The sequence below is a fragment of the Belonocnema kinseyi genome, chromosome 7, assembly GCF_010883055.1.
Source record: "Belonocnema kinseyi isolate 2016_QV_RU_SX_M_011 chromosome 7, B_treatae_v1, whole genome shotgun sequence".
NCBI lineage: Eukaryota > Metazoa > Arthropoda > Insecta > Hymenoptera > Cynipidae > Belonocnema > Belonocnema kinseyi.
The window spans coordinates 96197924-96209822 of record NC_046663.1 but is presented as its reverse complement, the minus strand read 5'-3'; the positions used below and the strand labels follow the sequence as shown (position 1 = coordinate 96209822).

Below are 11899 nucleotides of genomic sequence, written 5' to 3'. Positions count from 1 at the left end.
GAGGGGACCGCGAGACCGAAAGAAAGACGGTGCTCATTCATTCATGCCTGACAAAGAGGATTAGGACAGTACTCTAAAGTCTAAACGGGTCGGTTGCGCCACATGTGTCCAAATCCAACAGGAATGGTTCATGTGGCCCTGAATGTTTACGTTTGGTTTCGCTGGACTTAGGGCCAAGGCCACTGTAAGCTATGTCCGTAACAGTTCTTAATACCAAGTTCCAGTGCATTTTGAAAAAAAAGACTGAACACGAGTAATTTTCCCTGACAAATGGGTAAACTAGCTGTGAGTTAGATCTCGGGTGTTTCCACTTTCTATTTAGAATTTTATGGTGCTCATTGGATAAGCACTTGGCTTCCTCATTTTGATTAATTAGCAAATATGTGTGCTTCCTCAGAGATGAAGTCAAAATAGCAAAATATCAAAAAGTTAATAAAAACGACTCAAATTAAGGAGTATTTTCTATTCTTAAATGGACTTTGAATTATGCTAAGGAAAAAAGTCCGCATTCAATTATTTATCTTACTTAGAACATTATATTAGCCATTTTTAAATTGAGGAAAGTTTAATAAAATGAATTAGTACAATTTTCGAAGTTGTTACCAGTAAAAAGCTTGCTCTACGAGAAAGCAAGAATTAACTTTAGGCGGTCATTGGGGTTAAATAAGCGTTTTTTTAGAATTACTAAAAATTAAGTCTACTTTGAGCATAATACAAAAAATTTACGTAGTACAGTTGCAAACTTCTAAATTTGATTTATCTGCTACTTTTGAAACAAAAATCCGGTTACCTTGAAGGTTCATAACTCGTTACCTACTGAAGACAGAAGGTCGTTCTTTTTTTAATTTTCTCAGATTTTTGTCTAGTTTAATCTTACTTTCGGACATTTTGCTCTAAAATGTGATAGGAGGCTTCAATCTACTACAAACAAATATAGAAAAAAACAAACTCGCTCTACTTACTTAAAACCGTAAAAATGCCTTTTCTTTTGTACGAGATGCCTGGAAGAATAATTGAATCTGAATTGAAGAAAAATGTACATGATAAATGAGATTTATTTCGGTGATGAGTGGTGCAAATTGTAAATAAGGAAGGTAATAAAGCGGGAGACGTCGTGGAAAATAGGTTGACACTATTAGGACAAGTCGGAGAACTAGGACGAGGTCAGATTTCGTCGGTTCCAGGGGATGAAAGCCCCAAGTGTGTGTTTGTGTGCTACTGCTGTATAGATAGACTATAGTGCATGCAGTATACACTATACAATCACAGAATATGCTCTGCACGTAAATGTTGTAGAAACTCCCTGACTTTATTTGCAGCAGCTGTATATAAAACTCACAGTGTTCGCAGTTTAATTGCCTTCTTGTAACCCAGAAAAAGATTTACTTTCATTCCTATGCGAGCCACTGTTATTTGGTCTTTCCACTTTTATGGCCTTCTAACCAGAAAAAATGTGCTCACAATATCTACCCATAGAAAATTACGTCTCTTGCTCAATTTCTAGAAAATGGGCTCAATCAAATAAGTAACAATTGTTCAAAAATTCCAAAATTTGAAAGAAACGTTTTGACAGTACATCTGAACGTATCTAAATTTTCGGGACGTGCAAATTAAAAGGTTCTATAAAGGTGGGGTGCTAGTGTCCCTAATAAAATTTCTATGGGATTCTGAAGCTTCGGGAGTTCGCAATCCGAGTTAGAACCTTCCAAAATGCATCTTCCGAGATAGGACCTGGTCATTTGGACACGTCGATTTCCAAATTGTCACTCCCTAAACAAATTTTATATCCCTCCTCCTTTTTACATACATTCTTTTCGTAGTAAGTTACATACAATTTCGGAAAATTCTTATATTATCCCAAAACAACCCAAAGTTCGACCCCCAAGCTTAAATCGATTCTAAGTATTGAAAGTAAATAAAGAAATCTAAAACAAGGATCACAGTCTGTCCGCTTTTTTAACAATTCCCATTTTTCCCCCATAAATTTGAAAAATTACCTAGAACACCTAAAATCTAGAATTTTGGCCTATAATTTTCTCCTTTCCCTTCTTTTTATACAAGGTTTCGATTAATTTTTTAATAATGATAAACAAAAATTTAAGACATTAGAACAGAAGACTCTTTAAAAGAGATTCTTTTGGATAATGTAATTAAATATGTCCTAAACGATTTATTTGATACCGATTGAATCGAGAAACTAAACTCGAAAGATAAATAAATTCTGTAGTTGCAAATCAAACATCTCTAATTAGCAAAATGCTCTTAAAATGAGGTAGAATTACAAGCAAGTAGTTGAAGTTTCTATGAGTATAGTTGAAGTTTCAACCAAATATTACACTTTTTTACCAAAAAAGATTAATACTCAACCAAAAATATTATAATAAGAGAGCGAAAAGAGGGGAAATAAGAATGCGAATCCTACGATAAATAAATAGAAATTTTAATTCATTTTTAATACTTTTAAAATATGTAATAAAATACGTAAAATTTCGAATCAGAGAAGAGTATGTTAGTCATGTCACTGTAAAAAAAATTTTGTAAATCGAAAATAATATACAAAAAAGTAGCCCCCATGTATCGTACCGTACTTTTTCGCCCCCCCCCCCCCCCAGCTTGTTAAAACTTCAATTAGTTTTCGATTTTTTAAATTAATTAATATTCTATTTATAAATCAAAGTGTTTATAGGCTCACCGAAAATATTTGTGCTCGCTTTCTGAATTTCGGTGAAACTAGCCAAGTAGCCACCCTTTTCCAGCTCCTCTGAGCTCATCGAAAATATTTGTTCTACGCTCATCGAATTTTGGTGAAAATAGACACGGTCTTTATAAATACTGCTTAAGTTTGGCCCAAAAGTTGAGTGTTTCTTTCAACGATATGATCGCTTTTACCCTAATAAAATGTTTTTTAATATTTAGAGGGCAAAATATCTAAAAAAAAATAAGGGTTTTGGCCTCCTTTTTCAAGCGTAAACTTTCAACTGTTCCCGGAAAGCCGTTGATGTTAGCAAAAATCTGCAAAAATTCGCAGATATTCTTTCAACATTCTTTAATGCAGTACATTTCTCAAAATTGGAAAATATTCAATAAATTACTTTTTATGGAGAGTTCTTTACAAATACTTTATCTCGAGAATAAATAAAGATAGGAAGCCGTTTAATATCTTTGAATGTGCAGTGTTGTGAGATAGTATGCTGACAAAGATACATATATAAACATGTAATACCTACTATCTTGTTGAGATATTAAGCTTAAATATATTTGTATGTTAAACTGAAACATCTAAGACGTTACTCGTACAAGAAAAGGCGACGGACCTCTGTCGGCCGCTTGATGATTGCTAAGATTTTGCTTACAAATATTAATAATTATGCTGTAACAACGCACTGCATTGGATACCTTAAATATCCACAGAAATTTCCAGTGCCGGATTTAGGTACATGCCGCCCAGAGGCAAACAGAAATTTACCGCTCTTATGCTAACAGAATTTAACTACTGTCGTGTAACGCGTTCATTTACATCACATTGCGTAAATTTACATTTACGTAAATTATCCGCGGTAAAATTAAAATTCACCAGATGAATTATGTAATGTTTGGAATTACTAAATAAATTACATCATTCTGTCGCGCTCAAGTTTTGCCGCCCTAGGCTTTAGCCTATGTAGCCTTTATGGGAAAACCGCTACTGCATATATGGCTATACTATAGTTAAACATAAAATATTTTAACCTGAAACCTCTAGAATCTGGTTGTTAAGGGTAAACATCCATTTTTCTCCTTGCATTTTTAATCATTTTTACGAATTCTTTACTTTGAGCTCAGACTTTGGCTGCAACCATGGACAAATGAATTATAAAAGTATTTTCTTAAGACATTGCGGACATTCTGCGTAAAACTTCAATATTTTTACTCTCTTTCCAATATCTTCTTGAAGATAAAAAAAAAAATTCGATTTTAGGGTTATTGTTATTATAACGTATTCTTTCAACGGGTCCACGTTAAAAAATTAAGATCTTTACAAAAACTGGCCTCGACAATTCTCTCCGGCATTTTATTACCTTCTTAAAAAAATCAATTAATATTTGTACTTTAAATCTTATTTTGAACCAAAAAATGTACTTTTTTCCCACTGTGCGCTGTGATCTCTGCTAAAATTAACTTGACACTAGAATAAAGTGTGTTATCCAAAGTAGACCCGTTCTACATGAAACCCTTATGCTCTAGCGCCAGAGTATTGATTGCGCAAGACGAGGCCACCGCAGGATGAAACTGGGTCGAAACCTCTCTTCTGAGCGCGAATTGGTGGTATGAGGGATAGAAAGAGCGACAGCAGAGGGGATCAAGGGGTAGAAATCCGTCGACGGTATAAAGGGTGGGGGAATGGGTAAGGAAAGAGAGGGAGAGGGTTTACTTCATGGGTCAAAGGGAGGAATCGTGCAGTGAGGGGTTGCAGGCCGTCCCACCCTACTGACTCGCCTCGCGTTCGCGTTCGCGTTTCGCGGAGTTTCTAGAGTTTGTAGCGTAGAGGGATCCTTGACATAAATAGTCAGTAGTGGAGCACATCGTGGTGCTGGTAACCATGGCAACGATATCGATCGCATGCCAGCCCTCTTCTGTGAAGCAGGCCAACATTATCATCCTCGTGTAGTCGTCCCCTTTCACCCCTCTGACTCGCTTTCTTCATTTCTTCCTTCCTTCCTGCCAGTTTAGGCCTCTTCCGGAGATAGGACCTTTCAACCTCTATTGGAATCCAATTTTCATCTTGCGTAAGGCTTTAGATATTATCTTCGAGTATGGCAGGAAATTAGAAAAACTCTTTTCATTATATTGCTATATTAGATATCTAATTACCTCATTGTTGAACGTATCCAATAATAAAAGCTATTTTTTAATAACTTTTTTGGTTTTTAGTGATCACAATTAAAATGAAATTTCTTGTAATAGGAATGCCTTTTTTAGAGACCGAGAAATTTCTGTGATAAAAAAGTAAACTGACTACAAGTAGGATTATTTCTATTCCAAGGAATTTCATTTTACTTTCTATTTTTTGTAACTTTGTAATTTTAATTTAATTTTGTAAGGAAAACATGCAAATTGTCAGGAAAACTTTTGAATCCTTCGAAGTCTATATGCAAAATATACTTTGAATTTTAATCAAATTTCGTAAATTCCAATTAAATCCTCTGAATAAAAATGAAAACCTTTGAATGATGTGTACATATTTTGAATTCAAGTAAAAATTTTAATTATCTGAATTATGAAGAAATCATTTGAATCATATAAAGAAATCCCCTATATATTCTAATGGAATTCTTGGAATCAAAATGAAATCCTTGAATGAAAATGGAAACTTTTAAATCAAAATGAAAAGGTTTGAATTGTAAGGCAATACATCCTCTGAAATCCAATAACGTCCTTGGAATAAAAATGAAAACCTTTGAGTTATAAATAAATTCTCTAATTTTCATTAAAATCCTTTAAACTCTAAATCAAAATAAAAGGCTTTTTTTATCAAGCAATCTTCCAAATTACAATGAACTCCTTCGGTTTGTAAGGAAATCCTCTGAATTCCAATGAAATTCGTCAAATTACATAAGAAACTTATCCAAAATCAAATCTTTTAAATAAAAAAAGCCATTGAATCAAAAAATTTTCCAAATAATAAAGATTAGAAAATATTCTGAATTACAATTAATTCTTTCGAATTATGAGAAATTTATCCAAATCAAACGCAAAATTTGAATATAAGAAAGAAAATCTTATGAATGACAATTAAATTCTTTGAATTTGATGAAAATTCTCTGAATATCGAATGATATTTTTCCAATTATAAAGAAATCCTTAAATTATAATTTAAAAGAAACCCTTTGTATTAAGATCCAATTATAAAGAAATTCTCTACATTCTAATGTAATATTTTGACTCAAAATCAAATCGTTTAAATTATAAGACAATCCCACGAATTTCATAAAAATCCTCTGGGTATCTTATAAAGTTCTTCGATTTATAGAGAAATCCTTGTATAATTAAAATGTAACCCTTTGAATTAATATAAATCTTTTAAATTGCAATGCAATCCTATCAACTCCGCAATAAAATCCTTGGAAGCATATGGAAATCTCCTAAATTTTAATGAAATCTTTTAAATCAAAATGAAATTCTCTCGATTCCAGCAATGAATTTCCTCCAATTATTAAGAAATCCATTTTATTCAAATAAAAACTCCTTTAATATAAAATGAAATCCTTTGAATCAATATAAAATCCTTATAATTGCAAGGCATTCCTCTGAATTTCAATGAAATTATTCAAATCAAAATAAAAGCCTTTGAATCAAATAATCCTCCAAATCACAATAAAATCCTTCGGTTAGTAAGGAAATTCTCTGAATTCTATAATAAAATCCTTCGAATTATAAGAAACTTCGTCAAAATCAAATTAAAATTCAATGACATTTCTCGAATTATAAAAATATCCTTTTAATTCAAATCCTTTGAATATAAATTAAATCCTTCGAAGTAATCAATCCTTCAAATTACAATTAAATCCTTCGGTTCGTAAGGAAATCCTCGGATTTGTGATGAATTTATATGATGAAAATTCTCTGGATTCAAATAAAATTCCTTGATCTATAAAAATACATATCATCCTTTGAATGAAAATGAAAGCTTTTGAATGAAATGAAAATTATTTGAATCAAATTAAAAGCATTTGAAGTAAGCAATCCCCCAAATTCAAATGCAACCGTTCAATTCGTAAGGAAATCTACTGAATTCTAGTATAATCCTTCGAATGATAAAAAACTTCTCCAATGTCAAATTAAAATCTTCGATATAGCATGAAGAAATTCTTTTAATTTAAATCAAACCCTTTTTAGATCAAAATTAAATGATTTGAAATAAAATTCTTATAGAGTTGCACGGCAATCCTCTGATTTTCAATAAAATACTTTAAATTAAAATAAAACCTTTTGAATTAAATTTGCTAATCCTTTAAATTACAATTAAATCCTTCGATTTGTAAGAAAAGCCTCTGAATTGTCATAAAATCCTTTGAATGATCTTTTAAATCAAAATGAAACTCCTTAAACTATAAAGACATTCTCTAAACTACAATGCACGTAATATCATGTGAATTAAAATAAAATCCTTGAAACGAATGGAAGCCTATGAAACAAAATGTAACCCTTTGAATCGAAATAAAATTCTTAGAGTTGCAAGACAAGATCCCGTGCAGAAATTTTGGTGTGGCGCCGGTCGGGCCCCGATCGGGAAAAATTTGGGCCCGATAGGGTAATCTTTCTAGCGCCAGACCGTAAATGAAACGCCGTACCCGGCGGGGCCCAGATGTGGTCATCCAAAATGTGTATCCGATCTGGCCCAGATATGGCCCCTTTTATTTTTTATTTCTATAATTGGTAAAATTTCAAAAGTTTTTATATTAATATTTTTTCAACTTTGCGATTTGACAAAATTTAAATTTGTCAATATTCTTCATTATTTATCATTATACATTATATCTCATTTTCAATATACTACATTACATTTTCTGCTTGTATTGCTTAAATTTATCGATAAGAGTTTGCATTTTGAAGAAAACTGTTATGCTTTGACAAAAAATGTTCAAATTCAGAGATATTACACACACACAAATGAATTTTAATGATAATTATTTTTTAATCTTCTTGATATTCTTTTGGAATTATTTTTGTTTGACTAATGCATATGGGGCACGTAGAGTGAGATTTAAAAAGTGAGGTTATGTTCGAGAAAATATAAAAAGAATTTAATTTATAATGTTACTAATCCGGAAATTCATACATTTAGTATAAGGTAATCTCCATTTTCAGAATATCAACAACAAAATATAAAATTCTAAAAAGCTGGAAAACATTTTTTTATTCACATATAAGAATAGATAAAGATATAAAAAATCTCACCAACAATTCTGTGATTCCAAACTCGCAATCTACTATTTGCTTTGGCATTTTAAGTTATATAAAAGAAAAACAATATCACGAAGATAACAGAAAACTTGAAATAATCTTGTCTAACCTAACCCGACCCAACGTGGTTCTGACGCGAGCCATATCACCTGCCCCATTGGGGCCATATGTGGAAAATCCGATCGGGCCCACATCGGACCTCGGGAATAAGTTGGGCAATCTCTGCACGGGATCTTCTGATTTTCAATCAAATCCTTTAAATAAAAATAAAACCCTAATAGAGGGAAATTCCTTGAATTATAAAGAAATTCTCTAAATTCCAAAGAATATTCTTTGAATAATACGGAAATCCTTTAAATTTCAATTAAATCTTCGAATTAAATGAAGTCTTTAAACAAAAATGAAATATTGAAATCTTTTAAATACAAATAAAATCCTTTAAATTATAAGTAGGTGTAAACTATCCTATGAATTCACGCAATGAAATTCAGTGCATTCGACAGTTAAATAACCGGGAAATTATAAGAAATTAAAATAAAAGTAGCCTTTAAAATTGTTTGTTAATTCTGTCAAAAATATTTTTTCATTGAAACTCATCCATTCAAAGAGATTTGATTGTTCAAAATACACTATAGTTGCATTTTGTATAATAATTAATTTAATTCATAGTGCACTCGATTTTGTACCATCATTTTGCGAACCGCTACTATAGTAGTCTACTACAGTTATTTTTATATTAAAAGTGGTTATATTTTTGACCTGAAAACCAATCTATGTTTGGACTGTCATGGTGTAATTGTATAATTTATGGTTAAGAGAAATATTTTTGAAGCAGGCATTTTGAACTAAATTGATGTTAAGTGTTTTTTTTTCTACTGGTCAAAAATAAATATTTTATCAATATTGATTTTTTAAATTGTGAAAAAATGCTCTCTAGCTCCGCTGCACAGTTCGATTCAGAATTACTTTTCGTGGCTGTCGGAATCATAACCTTACTTCATTATGATTTTAAGCTTCAGAGACCATGAGTTACCGATAAATTCACGAAAATTTTTGGTTACTCGAAATTTCCGGTAATTTAGCAATTTTCTATAAATTTCCGTAAATATTGGAAACTTTTGGATTTCTTCCCAAAAGCTTTGGCTATCTTTAATGCCTGAAAATTGTCGGTAATTTAAATAAATAAGGATGAAAACATATATATTACCATAAATTTACAAGAAATTTGTTTTTATTGCTTCTAAAAATCAAAAATTTCCTACATTTTATACAAAAATATCGTGTACAACAGGTGCTGTAAGCAGACAGTTGCAACTTTTGGGAAGTGTATGGTGCTTGGCCATCAGCTCATCTTCGGGTCGTTCTGGTACGTCCTCGGCTCGTTTAGAGCTTGCCTTCGGCTCGCCTAAAACTCCCCTTCGATTCGCTTCTGGCTCATACAGCCAACTTCATACTAGTGTGGAACTGCCTGCCTTTCGCACTTGCAGCACAATATACTATTATTCAAACAAAAAATTGTTTAACAACATTTATTTAAATCAAACAATTGATATCTTCAATAAGGGTCAAACAAATGTATGATTGATCCAAACAAATATTTTTCTGAATGTATGTATAATACTTACATAACATTTACATTACAATACGTAAAACATATTGGTTTAAAAGAAAACGGTTTCATCATTTTATTTATATACATGTAAAATAAAGTGTTATGTAGAAAAAAATATCCATTTATCAGAACAGAAATTTGCACCATGCTACAGAAATTTAACAGTTGTGTATCATTAAAATATGACTGTAACCTTATTACTGCTTTTATCTGTGAGGTATTATAAAAAGAATTTCTGCTGAATTAAATAATTTATAATTAATAGCTGAAAATATATTTATGCTAGGCGCAAAAAATCAAATTGTGTGATATATTGCATTGTGATTGTGGAACATTAGATTGCATATTTTGAGTTTAATAAAATCTATAGCTATTAGCTATCCTAGAGAATAATTACAAAAGAAGAAAACGAAATAAGAATAAAAGAAGGTATACCGTATTTTGATGTAACAATAACGTAACAGTCTAACCTAATATTGACTTAAAGTCATTTAAAGGCATTTTAAGCGATTTCTAAGAACAAAATAATATCCGCATATAATAAACGCCATTTTTTCTGTACCTTCCCTATGATTGGTCAACGGATATTTCTGCGAATTTCCCAAATCGCCATATTAAACTCCCAGTCTCCCACAAAGGGAGGGTCTTTCCGAAGGTTCGACCGAATAGTCAATAGTGGGTTGTCCTTGGTCCTCTGGTTTGGATGTTTGGACCCAATGGTTTTCTCGCTTTCCAGGTACATCACTCCTCTTATTTTTCTTACTGAGAAATTGAGAGAGAGAGAGAGTAGCCTAAAGCTAAACTGAAGGCCTCGACCTAAACCTATAAGGCCGGATGTGAGCAGACATATTATACATACAAACATGCATTATATGCATGCATATAGGCGTTGCACCAGCCTACCTAAGATTTATTATTCTTCCGCGACTATAATGATAAAAACACCCGACCACTGTCTCATACTCTTTTTTCGACCAGAAATCGATAATCGTTTAAGGACCATCTTTTTCGAAACCTACATCATACATAGGGATGGAAGAAATATATGCAGTCACAAAATTGGGCACGGATATTTTTCGAAAATTTATTACCACCATCATATCTGTCACTGATGATTTGAGGTCGCTGAGAGTTATTTAATGTTTTCTAATAAATTTTCTCTTACTTAAATTTAAAAAATAACTTTTTGCTACCTTTTTACTAAAATTTTATAAGAATCCTATAGCTTTTAAATTTGATTCAGTGACTTGACTGACTTTGACTATCTCAATCAGTGAAAATTCGCTAAGAAATCAGTAATCGTTTACTTAAACTCCAGACAAGTTTCACTGATTGTTTAGAAAAAAAGGTGCCAAAATTTCAATGACACTAACTGAAAGATCAGTAACTTTTTCTACTGTCTTTTCCAGTGAAGTTTCACTGTGCTTCCCACTAAATATAGGTACAGAGGGACCAATTGTCGAAAATAGTGAAAACAGTCAAATATATACACACTATTTTTAGGATTATAGGGAACAGACTGTGTGGACTAGAGCCTGGAGATGTCGTAATATTTATGTGGTTCACTGTAACTGGAACAAGAATTTTGGGAGTTGCGGGTGGAGGGGGGGGGATGATATCCCCTCTCATGCTCACTAGGTTTATCCTACTCCCGGGAAAATAATTTCGGCGGGTGGAGGTCAAACCACCCTCTCCGACTGTGGCCCTGGCCGAAAAGAGCAGGATCGATTTTTTAAAAAAGGGAAAAATAGTATTTTCTTCAAGGTCTTTTTATTTTTTGCTGCTTTTTATTTTAGTTTTTTTTGTGGTTTAATAATAAGAAAGTAACAGTTACATAATTTTTTTCGTCTTTAAGACAGATGTGCGTATATTTTGGAGTGGTCTTTAAAAAAATTAATTGGATTGTAATAGATTAGATAAAAAAATTATTTTGGTTTATAAAAATAAGTTATGTATACTATATGGGTGACCAAAAGAAGGCTTTATTTTTGCTATAAAATTGGTCCCCTACAAAGTGATCATTTTGCAGTTAAAAAGACCTCTGAAGTTTTCAGAATTTAAAAAGAAAGATTGAGGGATCTAACCAGATTAAAAAATGTTTAATGGGCCTGTCCACTAGACCCCTACGTATATTAAAAAAAATAGAATCGTTTCGCAGTTTTATAGATAAAATCATTTTTAGTATAGTTAATTTGAAGCTAAACTCACAGTAAATTGTAAATTTTTGTCGTTTCGCAGTTTTATAGATAAAATCATTTTTAGTATAGTTAATTTGAAGCTAAACTCACAGTAAATTGTAAATTTTTGTTTACACTACATGTCCTACGTTATTGTACATTATAC

General features: G+C 31.9%; 1 protein-coding gene across 1 annotated transcript in view; it reads left to right on the top strand.

Moving 5' to 3' along the window:
• Window positions 1-4746: 4746 nt before the first annotated feature.
• The window catches only part of LOC117176811 (nucleoside diphosphate kinase A-like), an 82992-nt gene continuing 75839 nt past the window's right edge, over window positions 4747-11899 (top strand). The window contains exon 1 of the mRNA XM_033367125.1: window positions 4747-4766. The gene's annotated coding sequence lies outside the window, so the exon portion shown is untranslated. The remainder of the gene's footprint in view (window positions 4767-11899) is intronic.